Here is a 23,812-nt window from a genome sequence, read left to right on the forward strand (position 1 = left end):
AAGCAGAATGTATGTAAGCTGGAGTAGCCTTGACCCATGATCTTCCTGCCTCAGCCTCCCAAGAGCTGGTTCTGCATGCAGCATGCCACACAAGATTCTTTTATCCTTTCCCCACACTGTTTCATGAGTCAATGTGCTCCTAAGTTGTAAATTGAACTCTATGTAACCCAAGCCCTTCTGTTTGCTTGTTTGTTTATTTGAGACAGGATCTTACTACATAGCCCTGGCTGTCCTGGAAGTCAATATATAGACCAAGCTGGCCTTGAACTTACAGAGATCCACCTGCTTCTGTCTCCTTTCTACTATTTACATATTATTTTGATAGACAAGGCCTTTATTATTGTTTTATAGAGAAGGTTTTACTATGTAGCCCTGGCTGCTGCCTAGACTACGCCCTCCCCACTATAAATAGCCCTAACTTTTCTTTTCTTTTTTTTTTTGGTCTTGAGATAATTTTAGATTTACATGCCACTGTAAAAAAAAAAAAGTGCTACACAGGTGAGCAGTGGTGGTGCACGTCTTTAATTCCAGCACTCAGGAGGCAGAGGCAGGCAGATCTCTGAGTTCCAGGCCAACCTGTTCTACAGAGGGAGTTCTAGAACAACCAAAGCTACACAGAGAAGCCCCGTCTCAAAAAGCCAAAAAAAGAAAAAAGAAAAAAGAAAGAAAGAAAAAACGAAATGATCAACACAGATCCTATGTCTCACAGCCTGGGGCCCTCAGTGATGAGACCTCAGACTATTGAGTGTGTAACTCAACCAAGGACGTGATGTTGGAAAGAATGTCTCCGTCTCTGCCACTCTTAACCTGGACAACTGCTGGATGTTCCGTACCTCCTGAGTTTGTCTTTGTAGTGCAGCTGTGTAGAAATCCAGAGTTGGGCAGTATACAAGTTTGTAAGATTGGCTTTTTCTCTCTGCAAAACACCCTAGGTGTTCATTGGACTGCGGTGTGCCAGCCACTCATGTCTTCTTGTTAATGAGTAACCATCCATAGGCAGACACACCGTCTCAAACGGTCACCTGTTGACAAAGGTCTAAAACGTCATCAGCTTTTAACTGCTCTCTACTGTTGACAGCTCCTTGGGGTAGAACTCTGAGGTCAGAGACGCACAGACTCTGGTGAGGACTTTGAGGCAGAGTATGTTGAACCACCATTCATAACCTGGTCCATCGACTAGTGTCAGATGGGGCTGGAGGTGGGAAACAGACCAGGGAGTTTCCATGGGAAATATGGGGTCTTGGGAGTAGTTGACATAAGATGTCTTGATAGTCAGGACTAGACTACTTGGGACCTGAAAGGAGACCTGGGAGATGCCTGAGTCTGTGGACCCATTACTAGGAGGAGAACCTCTACTACTGATGGAAAGCAGATGGCCAGATGACAGACAGTAGTAATGAGACAGAATTGAGCTGCTAGAGTAACATCCAGAGAAAATATTCATTCAGGAGCCAGAGAAGCAGAGCTATGTGCAATGGTGGATACAGTTATTGGGGAACATCCACAGTCATGATTGGGTGATGCTCAGGAAAGCGTGGAGACCAGACACAATGGAGAGACCACAGCTTGGGGGAAAGAAGAGAAGGCTGGCAGTGAAGAAAAGAGGCTCAGGAGGCAAGGGAGTGACTTGTAGTAGGCAATTAATGCTGCTTAAATCTCCCCCCAGCGGTATTGGCAGTGTTGAGTTCCTCACTACACCCCGCCCCTCCCCCAGTGTTCTGGATTCCCGAATGAATGAAAGACACACACAGCCTTACATTAAATATGCCTTAATCAGCTCAATGGCTGGGCCACTCCCAAACTTACATGTTGCTAACACCTCCCCTCCGATATTCCTGAGTTATTACTTACTAAAATCTATATTCTATCTTTGCTCCCTAGACCTAATGTGGGAGGCGGGGGAGCTGTAGCCACTCTTCCCTGGCTCTTATATGATTGGTACTGTGTCTTCTGCAGCTCTCAAGCCTGCATCTTATTCCTTTCTAGGCATGGCGATGCTGCTTCTTCTCCTGGTCCCCCTGCTTGTGAATTCTAAAGTCCCACCTCTGTTTCCTTGCCCAGTCATTGGCTACTGGCAACTTTATTTACCAATCAGAACCAACTAGGGGCAGGGTCCCTCAGTGGCTTAGATACAGGATTCTCATGTAATTTTGGGGAACCAATTAACATTATACAAATGTTAAACCAAATCTACAACATTTCCTCCTTTTTGTTCATTAAAAGGCCTTTCTCTCTTATATACAATGAACATAGTTATAACAGCTATGTAAACTATAAGATATGATATACACTAATAACATCTTGTCATTCCCCCCCCCCGGAGAAAAAAAAAAGCCGGGCAGTGGTGGTGCACATCTTTAATCCCAGCACTTGGGAGGCAGAGGCAGGCAGACTTCTGAGTTTGAGGCCAGCCTGGTCTACAGAGTGAGTTCCAGGACAGCCAGGGCTATACAGAGAAACCCTGTCTTGAAACCGACCCCCCCCAAAAAAAATTCTTGCCCATCAATTTTGGTAAAGAGTCTACAGTTTTATACCTGAATTATGTTTTGATTTTAACTTACATTACCATCTGAAAACCATCCTTTCAAATCTACATCATCTTCCTTAATGTTAAACAATTTAAGTTTGATTATGAGACTATAACCAGTCTTCAAGTTCATCAGAGATCTGAGAATGAGTTAAATATTAACCAAATATTTAGGAAGCAGAAAAACATAGCTTCCAAAACTTAAACAATTTGCAGAGACAGCTGATTACCTGGACAGTCTATTCCTCAAAACACTGGAGCATCTGTCTCCAGCCTTCTGGCCCAGAACCATCTGTCAGACCTTAAGTGAAGCAGGAATTATGAAGGACTAGCTTTCTCTGTCTTGGCAGAGCTAAGCTGTTGGTTATCTTGCATCTTGTGTCCTTTCCTGGACAGTACTTTTGTCTGTAGATGAATTAGGGCAATTCTAGCCCAGTGGTTACCTTGCCACAACTGGAGCAACTCTACATGGAGGTTATGATGCTCAGTATCTTCTTCGAACCATCAAGGGGGTCTGTCAGGAGCAGACATATCTCTTAGTCAAAAATGCAATAATAGTGAAATGATTATCAATTGTTCAAGGTGCACAGATCAGTTAAGGATGAATTTTGGCACCTTGTTTGAGCAGGTGAAAGACAACTATCCTTTTATGAATTAATTTGATCTATAACCAATTGTAATAGATCTTTTGTTGTTGTTGTTGTTGTTTTTTGGTTTTTCGAGACAGGGTTTGTAATAGATCTTCATTCATGCCATGTGAAGGATGGCATGATGAATCTTAAGGATTCTGTAGCCAACAAGATTTAGTGTCTACGGCTGGAGAGATGGCTCAGCAGCTAGGAGGACTGACTGCTCTTCTAGAGGTCCTGAGTTCAATTCCCAGCAACCACATGATGGCTTACAATCATCTGTAATGGGATCCAGTGCCCTCTTCTGGTGTGTCTGAGACAACAACAGTATACTCACATACATTAAATAAATAAATAAATAAATAAATAAATAAATTTTTATTTATTTATTTTTAAATCAAATCATAATTTTTACTTATTCACACAGGGGTTATAAACACAAAAAGGCAGGACATGGGGAAGGGGATGACACCAGAGCATGGGTGGTCAGGGGGAGTACAGATATATTTTAGAACATGGTATTGGCTGGGTAAAGGTTCAGGGGACAGGTCACTATGACTCTGTCTATGATTCACTTGTCCTTATCTAAATTGGTATTGTCTGCCAAGGCTACCTATTTACAAGGTCTATGACTACTCAGGCTGGTAAATTTCCACAAAAGCTGCCTGTTTACAATAGCTTATAGCCATCTGTTTCAACATTTTTCCATAGAGACCCAAGACTTGGTGCTAGCAGGCATGTATGACAGGCCTATTGCTGATTTTAGGCCTATGGCTGATTTTAGGCCTTCAGTATGTAAGCAGGGCTGGCCCTAACATCTCCTCCCTTCTCTAAGTATAGAAAAAATGATTAAAAAATGATTTAATGTCTAATTTTAGCTGAAGTTTTGGCTAGAGACATTTTTAAAAAAGATTTATTTATGTATTTTATACATATGAGCACACCACAATTGTTCTCTTCAGACATACCAGAAGAGCACCAGATCCCATTACAAATGGTTGTGAGCTACCACGTGGTTGCTGGGAATTTAACTCAGGACCTCTGGAAGAGTAGTCAGTGCTCTTAACTGCTGAGTCATCTCTCTGGCTAGAGACATTTTTATAGCTAAGCTAGTTTTAGGGCTATCCCCATGTGGAGGAATTAGCAAATCATGTTACCTGTCCTGTTTGGTCTTCTTGAATTTTTTTCTCCTGTCTACAGGGGGTCTTCCCCTATCACATCTGATCCATATTACTTTGGAAGGGGTCCAAGACCTTTTCTTCTTTCTTATTAACACAAATATAGAGCCTCTTTCCCAAAGTAACATATCCTTGGTCCAGCAACCCTAAATCATCAGAGGTATAGATTGAGTCAAATTAGCAGCCTCCTTTCTCTTCAGGCCTGTTCTCTTTTGACCTCTCACCCAGAGGATTTTTAATATCATAACTACCAAACTTAAAAACATACATATTTTAATAATTAAAACAATTTATGCCATTAACACATTCTAAACAATTATTATTATCCATGGAGACAGTGTTCTTGGCCTTGTTCTTACATGATTAATTTTTTTTTGTTTTATTTTATGCCTATGAGTGTGATATATATGCATACCACATGCTTGCCTGGTATCTAAGGCTGTCAGAAGAAGGAATTAAATCCCTTAAAACTAGAGTTACAGACAGTTGTGAACTACCATATGGATGCTAGGAATTGAACCCAGGTCCTCTGGAAGAACAGCGACAGGTGCTCTTAATCACTGAGCTATCTCTCCAGCTCCCAAGGTTAATTTTTAATAGTGAGATCAAGGCCTAAATGTATTTATTAATCTATGTATATGTAAATACATCTATGAAGCTGAGTGAAGACCAAGGACTAGAGACGTCACCATTAGCAAGGCTGTCATATGTGAATGTTATCTAGTGCTGCCCAGCAAGCTGGCCAGGTGCCACGGGCTTGCATTTTTTTCCTTCCTTTTTTTAAAGATGGGATTTCTCTGTGTAGCCTTGGCTGTTCTGGAGCTTTCCCTGTAGACCAGGCTTGATCTAATAGCCATCCACCTGCCTCTGCCTCCCAGGTGCTGGGATCAAATATGTGTGTTACCACTGCCTGTCCACGTAGTTTTTTCTTTCCCAGTTTCAATGTGTCAGAAATCTGTGAGTGGCTTGGTGAGGTCATCTGGTTCAGGGTCTCCCTCAGGCTACAATCAAGGTGTCTGTCTGCCACCATTTCAAGGATTAATGGAGAAGGAGCCCTTTCCAAGTTCTTTACATGCTGGAGATGGACACACCTCAGTCTCTCTCAGATTATTGGATGGCAGCTTCATTCTGACAGCGGCTGTTGGCCAGTGGACCACTCTTGGTGTATTTCCTTGCCATGTTGGTCTCTCCACAGAGGGTTCACCATGGCAGCTGGCTTAGCCTACATGAGGAAGCAGGTAAGAGAGAGAGGGAGGCAAATGAGAGAGACTTCCATAATCAAATCCCAGAAGCTCTGCCTTGTGCCTCTGTCAGAAGCACATTACTCAGACGGGAGAGCATGATGCAGGATTTGAAGGCCAGAGAGCCATCTCAGGAGCTGCTCATCGCTGGGAGAAGAGACCTGTGCCTGCGTTCAATCTCAGACTACATCTTTGCAGCAGGGCAAAGATGATATCTGGAGAGTAGGAGGGGCAGAAGACAGAGCAAGAAGAGCAAATAGTAATGCCCAGCTATCTCAGCACCTCAGAGAGACACAGGCACACTCAGGGTCTCCAGAAGATCCTAATCTCAGCATCCAGGTTCCCTCCCTACCCAGTCCCCAACCTGTAGAGCCAGAAGCAAAAGCAAAAACACTTCGGGGGCGGAGGGTGTGGCTTAGTGATAGAGTACTTGCCAAGTTACGGGCCGTCCAGCTCAGAGGTCATAGATGGGACAGAGATAGAGAGGGATTTAGAAGGTGCTGGTACCCCAGAGGACACCTCCACTTTCCATTCAGAAACAGGACCAAAGGGTCTGGATACAGACTTTTTTTCCTGAGAGGCTCCCAGGAGAGGTTAGTAAGCACAAAGCTTTACTCACACACTGGGCACAAGAGACACAGCAGTTTGGAAATTCATCTCTGGGACAAGGGGCACAGACCAAGCAGAATGGTGTTGCTGTTGGGCTTCAGACCCTGGACAAGCATCTGAGGTGTTTATTTAATACATTGCAGTGGACCTGTCCTCCAGGTTCCTCCAGCATCCCTCAGTAGTCTCTATCTGCTACAGGCATGGGTGACATACCCCACCCTCTCCCCTGAACTTCCCAGCCCCGGGCTGACTTCCTCCCCAAGAGGCTCTTCCCTATATAATCTAACCCTCCTCCTCTGCATTTCTCTCTCCCTGTGTGTGTGGATGCCATTTCTTGCTCCCTACCTGTGTGTGTCGCGCTTACGGTCTCTCTTTCCCCAACCCCTCTCTGTCTCTCCCGTCTGCATGGTGATTTCCCCGGCCCCATTCCTTGTGATCAGTGAACTTGCCCAAAAGCTGCCACCAAATAAATCTGTCTTTTTTTCCCCTCTACTTTTAATTTCGATTGAAATGGTTTATGGTGTTGGAGAAAACCTATTTGTTCCAAATTGCTGGAATTGTGAAGATGTTGGGTCACCTGCTAGGCGATTGCAGCTGAGGGTCATTGTTTTGTTTTGAGACAGAATCTCATTTTATAGCCCAGCTTGGCCTTGAAACTCACTAGATTTCTCAGGCTAACCTTGAACTTGTATTAATGCTACTCAGCCTCCCAAGTTCTCAGTCTGTGAGCATCAGCCACTATGCTTGACTTTAGGTTTAGGACAGATGAAGACTGTGGACACTGTGATGCCTGAAATCAAGGGGTCCTACGTACAGAAGAGGAGACATTGCAGCTGCTGAGACCTTCAGCAGTTGGCTTTAAAAGAAAGAGCATGAGCCAAGAAACTTGGACATGGAAGTCCAAGAATGTGGGCATGGAAGGTTAGAGAATTTAACTAAATTTCCCAGGCCCACACAGAAGCTGGACGAAGTAATAAACACAGACTGGACTTCTAGCAAGGTTGTTTTCCCCACCTCAGAGTTCTTGCCAGAACTCTCAGGGTGTTGTCTCAGGGTGGCCTAGACTCAAGGACAGGCCTTTGCCTTAGGCAGACATGCACTCTCCTGACGACTTGGCCTTTGCTAGCTGTCGTGATCTTCATAATGTTGCTATCGGGACTGATGGCCTTGCCTACTCAGGGCTGCTAGAATTAAATAAAAGGGCCTAGTGCCTGGGATGGGGCTCGCCTTGTAGCCAGCCTTCCACACACGCTACCAATACTATCATGATTCAGGGAAACAGTTTCCTATCTGTCCTGTCTCCTAGAGGTCCAGAGGGGTGAGGAAGCCTGATCCATCCATATCACACCGGCAGGCAGCCAGGCAGGCAAGCAACTGTGATCTCCATTCTGGGGATAATGCTAAAGGCCAGGGAGTCCTTGGTGGCAAGTCAGTGACAGAGCCAAGACCAGAGCTCTTCCAACTGTGGCCTATGCCTGCAGGGAATTCCCAGAAGGCTGCAGATGGCCCTGGGCTCACAGCTCTTTTCCTCCTTGGAGAAATCTAACCCAACCTTCCCTTCCTGTATCTTCTTCCCCGTGGTGTTCCAGGCACTTGGAATCTGAGCAGCACCTGGAAAACCTGCCTGCCCTGGGCACCTAGGAGCTCACTGCAGGCAAAATCACTCTACAGATGTGGAGTCAGAAACCAGGAGCTAAGGCCCCTGCAGCCCTAGGGAAAGGAGGAGCCAGGGACAGGCAGGTGAGAGGTGACACAGGAACTGCAGGGAAACCAAGGCTGGGTGTTAGGTAACACCAGGCAGGAATGAGTAGCTTTCCATACTTCCCAGGACCTGCCCCTGTGGACCCCCCAGCACAGATCTCCAGAGTTGAGAATCTGGAGACTTTGAGCCTCTGGCCCAAGAAGTGATGGAGTGGGGAAGTGGGTGTCATGGATCCTGGGGTTTCTGCTGGTTCTACCAGGGCTAACTTGGGTACTCCAGGGGAGAGGCCTCTGTGGATTCTAGAACTACTCCCAGTAGCCCTGGGGAGTGGTTTCCCACTATCTACTGAGCTCCTACCCAGTGGGAATCTTGGAGCCGTGGCTGACATAATTAAGGTTGGCCCTGAGCAGGGACTATGTGCTCTATGGCTTCCCGCTTTGGCTAGGCAGGTGTCCCTGGAGTTTCCAAAGCAGATGCCATACCTACAGGGAGAGAAAGGCCTGGCTCTGGAGTTCTTCCCTAAACCCTGGTGAACCAAGGTTCTCAAGTACCATGCCTCTGCCTTTCTCTCCTACTCTATGTCTGTCTCCCCCCCATCCTTCTCTCTCTGACAAGAAAAGCAGAGCTACATGATTGGAAAACAGTCTAAAGGGGTATTTTCCTTTGTACAAAACTGTTGTAAAGTATTTCATAGCTAAAACAACTCTTGGAGTTCTGGGGCAGCAGCTATTCCAATAAGGAACCTAGGATTTGTCGCTCTTTGTAGATACTCAGTAAGGATATCTTTTCTGGCACTCTCCTACTATGTGGAGGTACACTCTATCACATCTGGACTGTGCAAAGCTGGGGTGGAGGTTACTGGAACCTCCATTTAGATTAAGAACCGGGAGAAGAATGAACTCTGGCTGTGTCAGTTCTGTGTTTGATGTAGTTCGAGGGTCCCTAGTCAGTCTCTCCAGGGGAGGAGCTGATGATGTCTTGGCTGTCCTACCCCTCCTGACTCCAGGCGTCCATCATGAGAAGCAAATGTTGAGACTGCAAGCATGTGCTATCACATCTTGCCTCAGGAGCCATTTTAAATGCTCCATCACTCCCACCAACATGATAAACGCTGCAAGTTAGAGGCCAGCCTGTTTTACACAGTGAATAAATAGCCACGAAAAAAAAATTAATAACACTTTCTGGTCACTTTTCCGAGCCAATTTTCCCTTAGCAAATCCTTGAGGGAAAAAAACTAAAAGCAAAAACAAAAAACCTTGAGGGGATAGAGGATATAATTTACAGCATGATTGATTAGCTGAGCACCTAGGCTGAAGGCGCTGGTGACAGTTCCTGGAGGCTCCGCCTGAAAAATCCCGCAGCAAGCCACACAGCGGACAAGCACGGAGCCACTAGGGCCCCGTACCCTCTGCGCAGACGCCGCACCTGCGCTCCTCAACCTCCAGGTGGCGCTGGTGGAGGGGCGGAGCATATGCTTGCCGGTCACGGAGGACACCAGAAAAGCTGGCTTCTAATTGGCTGGGCTCGGGTTAGAGCGGACAGGCCCAGAGGACTGTGGTGGGGGACGCGGTCAAACGAAGGAGCTCGCTTACAGCTTACTCTTAGTGAAGAGTACGTTTGTGGTGTGTTCTCTCCTCGGGGACAATCCTAATTTTTTTTTTAATAATGGCAATTTGTTAAAACTATTATTTAGCCAAGTTTCCCATTTGTCATACATTTATAAAAACCTCACAAACCGACATACGAGGAAAATCCCTGGTGGGACCTACTTTAAAAAGATGCACTGTTTGTTTATTATCGTGTATTATTTTTACTCATTTATTTTGGAGACTGGCAATCCTTCTGCCTCAGCTTTCTCAGTGCTGAGATGACAGGTGGGAGCCACCATGCCTGGCTGTTGACTTTTTTATAAGACAACTCAGGTTTGGGGGTGGGTCCCAGGCCTTCCCCCTTTCCATCCTTCTCTCAGCCTTTGACTGTGTGGGAAGCCAGGGAAGGTGTATGCGTGGGTGCTTGTCCACAGCTGATGGTTAAGCGCCCACATTTTGGCAGTGAGATGGAGACTGACTGCAGTACGCTGATTGGTGCAGATCTGGCCCTGCCAGCCCTGGAGGAGCTCAGAGACCGTGTAGTCGGGAAGAGTCACACCTGAGACAGAACTGGGGGAGGAAGGGGATGCTACTGGTGTCTGGAAAGTGTGGGGTTCCACTGTGCTTACACAGACCGTGCTCTGGAGCACTGGGCCTAGGTTAGGCCTAGGCCAGTGTAGATGGGGCTGAGGTTAGACCCAGGCCAATGTAGATAATCCAGAGGTCTGGATTGAGAGTGGAGGAGTCAGAGGCACACACAGAGGAGAGGGCCTGGGGGTGCTCTGGGCAGCTGGGGAAATTATTTGTCTGTGTCCAGTTGCCTGACAAGGTATAACTTCTGGGATATCTTTTTCTTGTTCCATCTAGAAAGCCAGCTCCGAATTAGAAGTGACAGGGAACTGAAAACATGTCACTGGAGAAAGTGACCCTGAAGGACAGGAAAATTCAGTGCAGTCGGCAAAGGCCTGGTGTCCAGATCCAGGGAGAGTCACGGAAGGAAGGAAAGGAACAGGGAGGAGGGGACATGCTGCCCAGAGAGCATTCCCAGTGGGCCACCAGGGTGGGGCATGGCCTGTCCTGAAACTAGATGCAGGTCAGACAATTCTGCCAAGAAGATTGTGTGTTTTCTTTGTTCATCTAAAACAGTAGCTAGTTACTGTACACCAGCACACAGATAAGAGCACCTCTGGTCCACAGGCTTTTGGGGTTACAGATACTTCCCACCTTTTTTTTTCTTTTTTCTTTTTTTTTTTTGGTTTTTTGAGACAGGGTTTCTCTGTGTAGCCCTGGCTGTCCTGGAACTCACTCAGTAGACCAGGCTGACCTCGAACTCAGAAATCCACATGCCTCTGTCTCCCAAGTGCTGGGATTAAAGGTGTGCACCACCACCACCTGGCCTACTTCCCACTTGTTGACAAGACAGTTACTTACTACCCATCTCCTCCCAAAGAGTCTAATGTGTCCTAAAGGTGTAACCTGGCTGTGTTGTTGCCCAAAGCCTAGACTATTCCTGGCACGTAATAGGCACTCAACACTGTTAAGGCAGGGTGCTACAGTAGCATACGTCTGGAGTCCCAGCATTCTGGAGGCTGAGGCAGGAGGATCACTTCAAGCAAGCCTGAGGCAAGCCTGGTCTACAGAGTGAGATCCAGGCCAGTAAGAGCTACTCTTTCTGAGAGAGGAGAGGGGAGGGGAGAGGAGGAAGAGAAGGAAGAGAGTGGGAGAAGAAGAGGAAGAGATGAAGGGAGAGGAAGAGAGGGGGATGGACAGAGGAAGAGGAGAGAGGGGAGTAAGAGAAAGAGGGAGAGGGGGAGGGAAAGAGGAAGAGAGAGTCAGAGAGGGGAGGGGCCAAAGGGAAAGAGAGAGGGAAGGAGGGACAGGAGAGAGAAAGTAGGAGGAGGAAAAGGAGAGGGTAGAAGGGAGATGGGAAGGGAGGAGGAGAGAGGAGACGGGAAGTATCTGTTCAGGACCATGGAGATGGCTCAGCAGGTAAAACACAGGACAGGGAAGCTGAGTTCAGATCCCCAGCCAGGGCCTGAGTGAGTGAGCTCAGCCAAACAGACGTACACGAATGCACACACACACACACACACACACACACACACACACACACACACGTCTGTTCACACACACACACGTCTGTTCAGTGTTAAGCAGATGAGAATGTCCCCTCATCTATGCCTAGGGAAGCAGAGTCCAACATCCTTGGTGATGGGGACAGCATTCATAGCAGGTCGTGTCTAGTCTGGCAAACAGCCCTTTGTCCTGTGGAAAGGTTGAGACAAGACCTTGGTGTTTCGAGGCTAGTAAAAACAAAACTTACCACCACCACCAACAAAAGCACCTTCTACATATTGAGGGAGCTGTCAGGCCCTGAGGAGTGCGTGCAGATACCAAGTGACAGGGTGAGGTCTGCGGCACTGACCTGGCACTTCTAGACCAGCGCCTATCTCCTCAGACAAAGTCTCTCCTGCTGTGTAAAGACTGCAGTGAGCAGAAGTACGGCTTGGCACGTGGGACCGTGCCCCAACCTCAGAAGGTAGTCCCCATGTGTCTGCTGCGGGGACATGAGCCAGCTCTCCAAGCCTGACCATGCTTTCCAGCCTGGGCGGTGGACTCTTCAATGGTGACTCTTAGCCGTTTGGCACTGGCTTGGCTCCAGCAGTGCCAGGCGTCCATATGCTGTCACTGCAGTCTCCTGGCCTGGCCAGGGCTCAGTGTCCTTGGCTTTCTGAATCACGTGGGTGGAGAAGATGCTAGTGAGAGGGAGGCTGACTGCACTATCTGTAGTTACTTACCACCTTTCTCAGCACGGCTTCAGGTCTTAGGAGGTCTTAGGCATTTAACACGAGCCTAAATGACAGCCTAGGCTGGAATTACTTTCATTTTACATGCAGAGGTAAAGCATCCTCGAAAGCAACAGCATCAGGAACCACAAGCAGGTGTGGAGCCAGTGTGCTGGCACCAGCCTGTGAGGCCAGCCCTTGAGAGATGGAGGTAGGAGGATCAGGAGTTCAAGGCAGGCCTGGGCTACATAAGACACTGTCTCAAAAAAAAAAAAAAAAAAAAAAAAGAATTAACACCCATCCTCCCCACCCCAATACACCAACCCTGGCAATCAAACCAAACCAACCAACCAACCAACCAACCAACCAACCAACCAACCAAACCAGGAGGCATGGCTGCCCTCAGAGTCCATGTTTTCCCATACCTTGGCTAGAAGTCAGGAGCCAAAGTTAGGGAGGCCAGGGAAGGGCTCCCAGGAGCTAGTCCCAGCCAGGCCTGGAGAGAGGGTGGTTGACACCAGGGAAGAAGGTAGAGTAGACACTGGCAAAGTCACGTGTGAGCAAAGGCAGGGAAAGGACCAGGAATCTAACATGAGACCTGCAGGGACCCTCACAGTGGGAGGGGCAATTAGTTTAGGAGGAAATCAAGGAATCTCATGGGGAGGGAAAAGTGCTCTGAGCCTTCTGTTATAGTAACACTGGGTGACTTAGGGATCACAGTTGGGACAGGGGCAGGAACTTCACATATAAATATCCTAAGAGCCAGGATAGGGGGTCAGCAGGGTGTGCTGTGGGGCATTAGACACACAATGCTGACACGGGAAAGAGCAGAGATGAAGCAAGAGGGCTGCAAGTTCAAGGCAGAACCACAGGAAGCAGATCTTTCCTGGTAGCTGGGTGGGCAGAGAACTCCACATGGTCAAGCCTGGGTTCCTACTTAGGCTTTGTGTGACACACACCCAGTCTCTGGGGATCTTTTTTCCCCTACAGAGTGAGATACTCCTTTGCCTTGTCCTAAACCACATCCATTAACCGTAGGCTGATCCTTAATGGTTGGACCACTATGCAATCATCAGTTTCTGATTTTAGCTTCCTTTCCGAGGCTAGCACATCTACTGGGTTACTCTACACAAGTCACTCAAGTATTCAGAAGCACCAAACATTCAGTCTCCAAGATTCATTTCTCATGTTTCAACATGTAGGAGCACCTATATTTCTTTTGGGTAGTCTCAGGTGAGAACATCCTCTCTGACAGTCAAAAATCCCAGCATGGACTGGAGGTGGCTTAGTTGCTGGAGTCCTTTCCCTTGGGTTCCATTCACAACACAGCATAAACTGGGCACACAGGATGGTACTGCCCGTGATTCCAGAACTAGGGAGAAGGAGGCAAGAGGACCAGCTATATAGCAACTATATAGCAAGTGTCAGGATAGCCTGGAATACAGGAGACACTACCTCAAAAGAAACAAATTGCAACATAGGTGGCTTGGTGACGAGCCTCTCTCTCACCCACTGTTAAGAGCAGGTAGGCAGGAGTTGGTGCCATAGCATCCTTCAGTGTCTGGCTCCTTTGCATGGGGTATGAAGCTGTTTCAGGTTTGCACTGGCTGGGGCATTGTTCTAAGATGGCTGATGACACATCTTTGTGTGTGTATATGTACACGAATGTCATGTATGTGTACATGCGAATGTTGGAGGGTGTATATGTTGTTCATGGAGGCCAGAGACGGTCAGGTGTCCCTATCACTCCCCTTCATTCCTTTAACAAGGTGTCATACCGAATCTGGAGCTAGGCTGGCCGAAACCTTCCTGTCTCTGTTCCCCACTGCACGGGAGTTACAGGCCAGTGTAAGACCACACTTAGCTCTTCTTTGTAGGCTCAGTGATCCAAACTCAGGCCTTTACGCTATACAGCAAGGCCTGTCTCTCATTGCGTCACCTCTTCAGCTCTGAATTTATTCATTTAAAAGATTTTTTTTTTTTTTTTGAGACAGGGTTTCTCTGTATAGCCCTGGCGGTTCTGGGAACTCAACTCTAGAGCTCAGGCTGGCCTCGAACTCAGAGATCTGCTTGCCTCTGCTTCTGGAATGCTGGGATTAAAGGCATGTGTCACCACTGCCAGACTGTTTTTTTTTTTCTTTTAAAGTAATAAAATAGTACTGTTATTCATACTTTGTCAGACACTAGTGTATCATTTCATGAGTGCTAGCTAACAGGTAGATATTTAATCTGCTTTATATGTAAGTTACAGACATGTGTGTGAAGAATCCCTAGCATGTCCTGGGAAGCTTGCTGGCTTCTGGAAGGCAGAGGACCTCATGGTACAAAGCCGCAGGGTCTAGGTGATCTGCAAGGGTGTGATGAGAACAAAGCTATCCAGAAGGACCGAGCCATGAGGACTGGGCCAGGCTGGCTGTTAGGCTTGTAATTATAACCTCTCTTCCACATCCCTTCTTTAGTTTTTTGTTTTGTTTTGTTTTGAGATGGTCTGCACACTGTAGTCCAGGCTGGCCTGAAATTCACTCTGTAGCTCAGGATGGCAGACAATTTTGGGCAATCCTTCTGCCTCAACCTTGCTAGTACAGGTTTTACAAGCATCTTCAACTCTACCTACTGCCTCCTGCTCCCTGTCTCTTCCTCCCTCCATCCCTCCTTCTGGCTGAGCCATCCCAATGGGTCATTCCAGGCCTGCTATCACCACAGGGGAGGAAAGGCCACATCTTCCATGACCATCATCTTCTGACCTATGCAAATTTCACACTAAGCAGAATCACATGATCTGCATGTAGATTAAGGGTATGAGGCTTTTGCTGCTGGAGCTCCCCAGCCTCAGCAAATGGCAGCAGAAGGCATGCTGAAGGCAGGCATTAGGAGCAGTTGACTGGGGCAATGATGTCTGACTCAGCAGCAGGCCTTCTCTGGCTCAGCATAGAGGTGGGCCCAGTAACAGGGCAGGATGCCTGTGGGTATGGGTGTTTCCTGGTGAACTGATGTGGTCAGTTGACTTCTCAGTGGGTGGCCACCTCTGGGCTGCTGCCTGGGGATGGTGAGGGAGGTTTTCTGTGTGGAAGGGTCTTGGAGGATGCAGAATGCCAATGGAGTATCTTGAGCAACTGTCCCAGGACACATGACCAACAAGGTGCGTTTATGGAGGAATGTATGGGGAAATTTAAGAACAGTAAGGTGCTCTCCATATGAACTGAAGGAGCAGCAGAGCTAATGTGATATTTCCAAAAGAAATCTATAAGTCTGCATCATGCGTAATCTCTTGACAGTTCACCATTTGCAGCCTGTTGTTTTTGAAAAGACCCTCCTGGGCAGACAAACCTTTGGGCCTCCTCATACTCTGCTTTCCAATGTAGACCCCAGTCACAAAGCAGTACCCACTTCCGTAGCCTAACGGGTAACCACATGACTTGGGGAGTTGTGCTCTGAGCATTCCTCCCAGCAGCAGATAGCAGCAAGGAGATACCAGCAATGTGGGGGCACTAGCACCCCACTCTCTGAAGGTTCACTATTGCCCTTCCTAGCCTTTGCTACCCACTTCTGTAGGACATATGTCCTTCCTAGTTTGCACAACCAGTGGTCAGGTAAAGGCAGGTGTGGTATGGCTTTTACTTTAGACAGCCTCTAACACAAGGCCAGGCAGGCTCTGCTTTGTTGCCAATTTTTGGCCCTCTACTTTGGAGGAATTGAAACAGAACTCTATCCATCTCTCCTAGAGCTCAAGCAGAGGGCTGAGCCACACGCTGCCTCTTGCTACACACTTGCAGTTTTTAAAGGGAATCTGAGAAGAGATGTATTTATTTGCTTAGTATGTGTTGTGGTTGAGTTGATTTTGTTTTGACACATTGGTTCAAAATAAGATTGACCCTTTGGAAAATCAACTCGCTAAAGCCATTTGCTCTTCAGCTCAAGGGGCTTAATTGAAAGCAGCTGGGATATGCTGACATCACCACAGGCCTTCAGACTGAAAGGGACCTCAGAGCCTCGACAGTGAGGGTAGTGACAGCAAATCTTCAAAGGCAGGAGCCAGGGAAGCCAACTTTTTCCCTAGGAGGAATTTTCTATTTCAAAACTCATTTAAAAGAAAGAAAGAAAGAAAGAAAGAAAGAAAGAAAGAAAGAAGGAAGGAAGGAAGGAAGGAAGGAAGGAAGGAAGGAAGGAAGGAAGGAAGGAAGGAAGGGAAGGGAAGGGAAAACTAAAGGAGCTGACCAAAGTATCATGGAACATGGCAGCATGGCTGTGCTCTCGTGGATGTTACCACTGTTTTATTGACTCCAAGTTGAATTTTTCTTCCCTTGGCATTTTCTTATGTCCTGGCTTGGCAATGAGCAGGTGCCGCTTTCTCTGATTGCCCTTTACAGCCCCGCCCAGTTGCCTGAGTCCCATTATTACCCATAGCTGGTCACTAGGATCTGCATCTCCACTGTGGAAGGCATTGTAATAGGCCCTGCTCTTCACCTAATCTTGTTGGGGACTTTAAGTAAGCACAGAGGAGGGGTATCTTCTTTGTTTGGTCAGCTAAGTTCAGACTACTCACTGGACAGGACAATTCTAGGATAATTGTCATCCTCTGGGGACCTGACATGAATGTCAGCCTCTGTTACCTGGAAGCAGCTCTCGGGAGTCAGGGGGTGAAGGAGGCAAGGACTAAGGGCTGACACTCATTCAGCCTCGGGTTGGGTAGAGAGTGGTCTGGAGGAGTATCCTCAGCACCCTGTTCCCTATCCAGGATTCTCTCCTACGTCAGGACTAGATGCCATGATGCATGCTGACACGAGTTTGGAAGGCATCATTGGCTCCTTTGGGAGCTCCTCCAATCCCTCCCTGGGTGGCCTAGTCCATTTGAGGCCTTGGCTTCGGTTTCCTGAGCTGCCAAGTTCTATGATGCTCTGCTCTGCCTTACATTTCACATGGCAATGGGAATGTCACAGCCTCTCCGTAGTGCTGATTATACTTGGAGATCCCCTTACAGTCAGGCAAGTCTCCTCGTGTAAGGAAGGTCTGCTCAGGACAGGATGGGTAACCCCTCAGAGAACCTGAAAACTTTCACATTCTGCCATGAAAACTTGGAGTACAGAATGGGGCCCGAGATGTTAATACAGATCTACTGGTTCCCTGAAGCAGGGCGACCCTAGTGAGAAACCACATGGTTTACACACAGACTGACAATCTCTGCTCATCCTGTCTAGGGCAAATAATATAGGGAAGGAACTCAGAGTCCTGCATATCCATGTCTATTGGGGATCAAGGCCCTTTATAGTTTGAATATGCCTTGCCTCCTCTTGAACACATTCAAACTTGGTCACCAGAGGAACAGAACTGAGAGGTGCTGGACCTTTAAGAGGTGATTAGCTTGCTAAGAGGGATTAGTGGGCCCCTTCGCCGGGGGCCGGCGGCCGGGGGGGGTGGGGAACAAGGATTAGTTCCAGCAAGAGTGGGTTGTTAGAAAACAAGGCTGCCTCTTTAACACACACCATCCTGCTTTCCCACCAAGATATGAAGTAACAGAAGGCTCTGGCCAGGTGCTTCCTCATCTTGGACTTTCAGCTTTGAGATGGACAAATAGTCATCAGTCTGCTAGTTTTGTTATGATTTACTAAGGCAGTTCCTCCTAGGGTAGATCTGTCTCTGGAGACAGTTTTGAGAGCCACATGGTCACCCCTTGGTCCCCAGGAGATGATGGTATTTTCAGTGCCTATTGAGACACTTCGGAACTCATTCTAAACACTTTGAACATATATCCTGAAAGGGTCCGGGAAGGCTGTTGTTTCCTTCTTCCCTTCTTGCTGGGTTATTATCACAGAGTCTATATCTAGGGAAAGTGAACACGATTGTCTGTGGCAGGTCAATGTTGGATTTAAATGGACTGGAAGGCACCAAAGAGTATGTCTGGGGGGGGGGGGGGGGGCATTAGGAATTGAGACATACATTTTAAGGCTTAAAAATTATCTGAGCGGCTATTCCTTCAATGAAGCATTTGACCCTCTCTCAATCTTTAATTTTATGCGTATATGTATTTTGTTGGTGTGCATGTCATGTACCATGTGTGCCTGGTGCCCAGGGAGGCCAGAAAAGAGCATCAGATCCCCTGGAACAAGAGTTGCAGATGGTTGTGAGCCATGCTTCTTTGCAAGAACAGCCAGTGCTTTTAAATGGGTGCCATCTCTCTAGCCCTGCCTCTGTCTTGGGGAGAGGACACGGTCTCACTATGTGGCCCAAGTTGGTCTCATACTCATTATAAGCTCAGGCTGGCCCTGAACTTACAACCCTCCTAACTCAGTTTCCAAAGTGTTGGGAGCTCAAGCTATAGCATGAAGCCCAGCTTCCTTTTCTTTTTCCTTTTTGGAGGCAGAGTCTTTTGTAGCCCACACTGGTCTCAAGTCACTACATAGGCAAGAATGATGACATTCCTGCCTCCGTTTACCCAGTTTGGGAGTATAAAGTGTGGATCATCATGCCCAGTCTATGCTTCCTTGCATATTAGGTAAACACTGTACCAACTGGGCTATGTTCCCAGCTTCCATGTACGTGGCTTGTGAGGAGGACAAACCAGACTCTTGTTAAACCAACTGATGGGACACTGCATATCCTCTGCTGAGCCACTTCTGTTCCTTCAACTGAACTTGGAACACTCATCCTTCTTGAAACTTTGCACAGACTTTACCACATTAGCAGTCTGAGGTCATGGGAGCATCAGTCAAGCATACAGATGGGGCTTGTTACTTTCTGTGTGATTGCAGGGGAGGCACTTGACCTCTCTGAGCCTCGTAGCTCTGAGAATGGATAAACCTAACATGGCAGCTTTATGAGCAGATAGCATTAAACAAGATTACATACATAAACACACCTGGTGCACGGCAGACACGAAATGTATACTAGCTCTCTTTCTTTCAGAGAAGGCCCCTTGAAGAGTCCCACCTGCTCTGGATAGTCAGTGATACCAATCAGCATAGCCAACACACATTCCTCTTATACATCTGCTGAACTAACTGTGTAATTCTTGTTTTTTGTTGTTGCTACTTTAGGAGATAAGGTTTCATTACATAGACCCTTGGCTGGCAGTGAACTTACTGTAAATCCCACTTCCGTCAGAGTGCTGTGAATACATGTGTGAGCCACTATACCTGAACTCAGTTTTCCCTTCCCAGATGTCTTTTATTTTGGTACTGGGGGTTGAACCCATAGCCTGGCATATTCTAGGCAAGCACTGGACCAGTGAGCTATACCAATCTCTCTCTAAATGTCTCAGCAGCCCTATGCTCTGGTTCCATTAACCCTATTAGGCCCTATCTGTATTCTCTGGGCATGGGGCTTAGCTTGGAGATAGTTCTGAAGTAGAGTTCCTATGCAGGGTGTGCCTGGGTGTGCCAAACAGAAGGCCTTTTCTGAGGGGAGCTGTGTGTGCACAACATAGCCCAGGAGACCTTGTCATAGAGCTGTCTCTTCTCAACAGGAGTGGATTAAGACCCAAGTCATAAAATAGGGGGCAGGAAAAGCCCAGTGAGCATGAGGTGGGGCTCTGGGCTGCTCAGGGTAGGGGCCTCAGCAAACAGGACTGTTAAACCAGGGCCCCTCCCCACGGCACTAGCTTTAAACCCCACAGTGTGCAAAGTTTGGCCCGAGGCCTCTGAATGACCCCAACCTAATTCCCACTCTCTATGGATGGCTGAAGGCAGAGATAAGCGGCCTTCTTGAAGCATGCAGCCCCCAGGAAATCCTGCAGGAGCTGGGCTGGGAGAGGTACAGTGTGTGAAGGGAAGGGAGAGGCAGATAAGAGTCTCTGAGACAGGAAGCAGCACCTGTGCTTGGGAACCTAATGAAGAACTATGAAGTTAGGTCCTCAAAGTGAGCTCGGACATAGCAGGGTCAAATCCCAGGCCCAATGAGTGCGTTTGGACATCGGAAGCTATCACTTGAGCCCAGGGTGGGAAGCTGCCCTATGCCACCTTGTGCACCCTCTTCCACCTGCAGCTCTACACCTATTCCTGTTCCTTGGGTCTTTGTCCTTTTAGAAGCAAGGATCTGGGCTTCCGTGGTGGGCTTGGATGAAGGGAGAGCTCAGAATGGTTGCCTAGGCAATGAAGAATGTAGGCCCCACACCAATTGGCACCCAAGAGGAAAAGGGCAGAAAGTAGAGGCTTCAGCAGAGCATCTCACAGCCATCATCTGTGCCCGACTCCTATCCCTGGGCCCTGAGCCGCTCCTGTCACTTGTCGCTTGTAACTTACTTCATTCCCAGCAGCCCAAGGTGCGTACTCCTTCAAACATCCCATCCAACAATGAGTTGTAGAGAGGCGACATTAGGAAGGCAGTGGCCAAAGGGTGGTGCCTTACCCAGGCACAGCTTCAGAGCCTACCTGGGAGTAGTAAGTCTCATTGTCCCCAGATGCCACTAGGAGAATGGCCTGCCTCAGAGTTGACAGTTGGAAATAAAAGACCGGGGTCCCTTGGGACTCTTGGGCTGGGGACTTTTGGAGCTGCAGGGAAACTTCTTATTACCCTCAGACCCAGGACTCAAATTGATTCTTTACTGAATATTGCTCATTAGGGTTTGATGCCTGGTATGTGATGACATATTTTCCACTGGTGACTGAAGGAGGTCTTTAGCAAGCCCACTGTCTAACGGTGGGCTTCAGCTCAGCTGGGCAGATGCCCCATCAGTTACACGTCAGGGGCTGAATCTAAAATTCTGCTTCCTGTGGGAAAACCAGAGTACCCACTGGAAACTCAAGGCTGTGGGCATACATGACCCTTACTGATGTATCAGTGGCTATGAGAATCAGCTTGCTCAGACTTCCACAACACTAGCAACCTGACTGATAAGGTGGTCATGGCTATAGATGAACAATGGGACAGGAGTTTCTGCCACCTGGTGAAGGACTCTCATTGGGCTAAGGCAGATTTAAGTTGTGGTTGATTATATATAATTAAGGATTTCTTAGCAAACATGAGCTATTCCTCCAGGCCCTCTGTTTATTTATCATTAAAAATATGAGCGAGAGAGAGGTTGATTGATTGATTTAGTCTACCAGGCTGAAGAGATGGCTCTGCAGTTAAGGATATGCACTGCTCTTGCAAAGGACCCATGTTTGGTTTCTGTCACAACTACTTGTAACTCTAGCTCTAAAGAAACCAACACCTTCTTCTGGATTCTGTGGGCATCTGTTATTACATGTATGTGTACACACACACACAGCACACAGGGAGGGAGGGAAGACAGAGAGAGACAGAGAGACACAGAGAGAGAATATTAAAAAATAAATCTAAAGAAAGAAGGGAAGACACTCAAATGAAGTATAGGGGTCTCCAGCCCCAGTACACATTACCTTCTTCCAGGGAAACAATGGGATTTCTGAGGTTCCCTCTACCTCTTCTTCCTCTAGGACAACAGACTCTTGACCTTTTCTACCTGACTAAAAAGTAGTTCCCTGCATGGGTGGGATTGGTTTCCCCTTCTTAGAAGCTCAAAGTAGTTTTGACAATACAGGCTCCAGGCTGAGTACCAAGATGACCTGAGGCTTGCCATAGCATTGCAAAGTACTGTCTTCAGCCCAGAGCAACTGGCTCAAAAGACTATGGAGGCATTAACAAGGCTTGCAGGAGACTCGATGCATGCTCAGTTTGAGAACTGCTAGAATAGGGTGCTGCCTGAGAATCCTTGCTGGGAGCCCTCCACTTCTGAAAGCCTGTGAGGGTGTGGGTGTTTTGCCACTACAGGATCTTCCAGAGGCAGGTAGAACACCCACCTCCCACACTCCAGTTATAATCAAACACCTGACCCCTGAAGAGTACACTGGCTGAGGCTCACCAACCCTTTGTGAGCCCTTTTCCTCCAGACACTGCTGCAGGAATTCAGATGACTCAGTATTGCCATGGCAACTGCACCTTCTAATGCTGGTGGGCATCAGGAACAGGGAGCCCGCAATGCAGGAAAGGAGTCTACCAGCAAATAAAGACTGGCAGGCGAGAACAGTTCAGGACAGCTGTACACAAGCACCAGAGCCAGAAGGGGAGTGGCCTCCCAGGACGGCCAGGTTGGTGGCACACGTCTGGAATCTCACACATCTGGACTATCACCATTCAAGACACAGAGGCAGGAAGATTGCGAGTTCCAGGTTAGCTAGGATCTCAATCTTTCCCTCAGCATATACAAAAGATGGCCCAGGAATCATTTGGTCCTTCCCTGTCACATAAAGCAGCAATTTAGACCAGGGTCCTATAGAGCAGCCTGACTCTCCAGGCCAGATCACCTGCCTAAACTAAATTAAGCGCCTAAGTTGCTATGGAAAAATTAACAAGAAAGTACCTACCATAGAACGGCCTTATGTGTTCCAGGTCATAGAGGCAAGAACTTTGAAAGCAGATACCAAATGTAAGGAGCCTTATATAATAATGGGTATTCTAGCTCTAAAAGAAATCAATAATTGATGTTAACAAAGGTAGACATGATGTCTCCAATGCTGGCATCAGAGGAACGGACGCAGCCCTCTCCTTGGTCCTCAGCCCTCACTCTGGTCAGGGTGAGGTGAACACCACACTTTCCAGAGACGCGCTCACGTAAGGAGTCAGGAGGTAGGAGTCTACCTTGTTCCCTACACAGAGTGTGAAAAGCGAGGATGGGGAGAGTACAGCCTGCATAGCTGTTTGATCGGCTGTCTGTGAAGCTGTCTTACCCTTACAGTGCATTTCACCACTGGGGTCTGTAGTGTATCCCCAGAACTTTCTACATGGAGTTGTTCATCTTTGCCCCTCTGGCCATCCATAAGCCCGAATCCCCTTTCTCTGAGTGGGCAGGCCTGCTGGCCTTCTAAGTCCTTAGCTTGCCTGCTAACCAACCATAGGTGGGTCAGGAAGCCAAGTGTTTTTCCAACAGCTGAGCAGAGGCCAGCACCGCCCTCACAGTGGCAGTGATCCATGGTGCACCTGCCCTTCATACTAAGTGCCCAGGACACTGAGGACCTTGGCCCAGCAAGGTTCCTATTGCTTCTCCCAGCCTTGACTTACTCCAGCTAGAAATGGGAGTAAGGCAGAGAAACAGATGGGGCCGGAATGCAACAGTATCCATCCCTTGTTCTCCCTTCACTGCGCCTTTAGGAGACTCTCATGGGACCTCATGTGTGCCCATGGATTCAGTCCATGGCTCTGCATACACTTCACAGTTAGGGAGGGTCTTCAGAGGTGGGTAGGGAATGCTGCAGTGCCAGCTGTGGGCCCTCTCACATCATTCCAGTCACTGCCCTTTATAAATATTTATAGTAGCTCGTCTACTAAAAATAACATCCTGGAGCTCAGGGAGCAGGGAAAAAAGAGGAAAATCGATGTGAATGGGATGTAGTGATCACATGTTCACAGGACCCCAGGAGAGGATGCATGAGCAGCACCCAGGCAGTGCGCCCCCTGGCTGCCAGTCCCAGCTTGGCACATAGAACAGGACTGCTTCCCCATTGACTGGACCACAAGGTTCTCCGCCTGCCTCCGGCCTGCACAACCACAGTGCCGCACAGCACTGTGCAGGCGGAAGCCTCGCCAGTTCAAAGAGGAAGGG

Source organism: Grammomys surdaster, unplaced genomic scaffold, assembly GCF_004785775.1.
Source record: "Grammomys surdaster isolate TR1022 unplaced genomic scaffold, NIH_TR_1.0 324, whole genome shotgun sequence".
In the NCBI taxonomy this organism is placed as follows: domain Eukaryota; kingdom Metazoa; phylum Chordata; class Mammalia; order Rodentia; family Muridae; genus Grammomys; species Grammomys surdaster.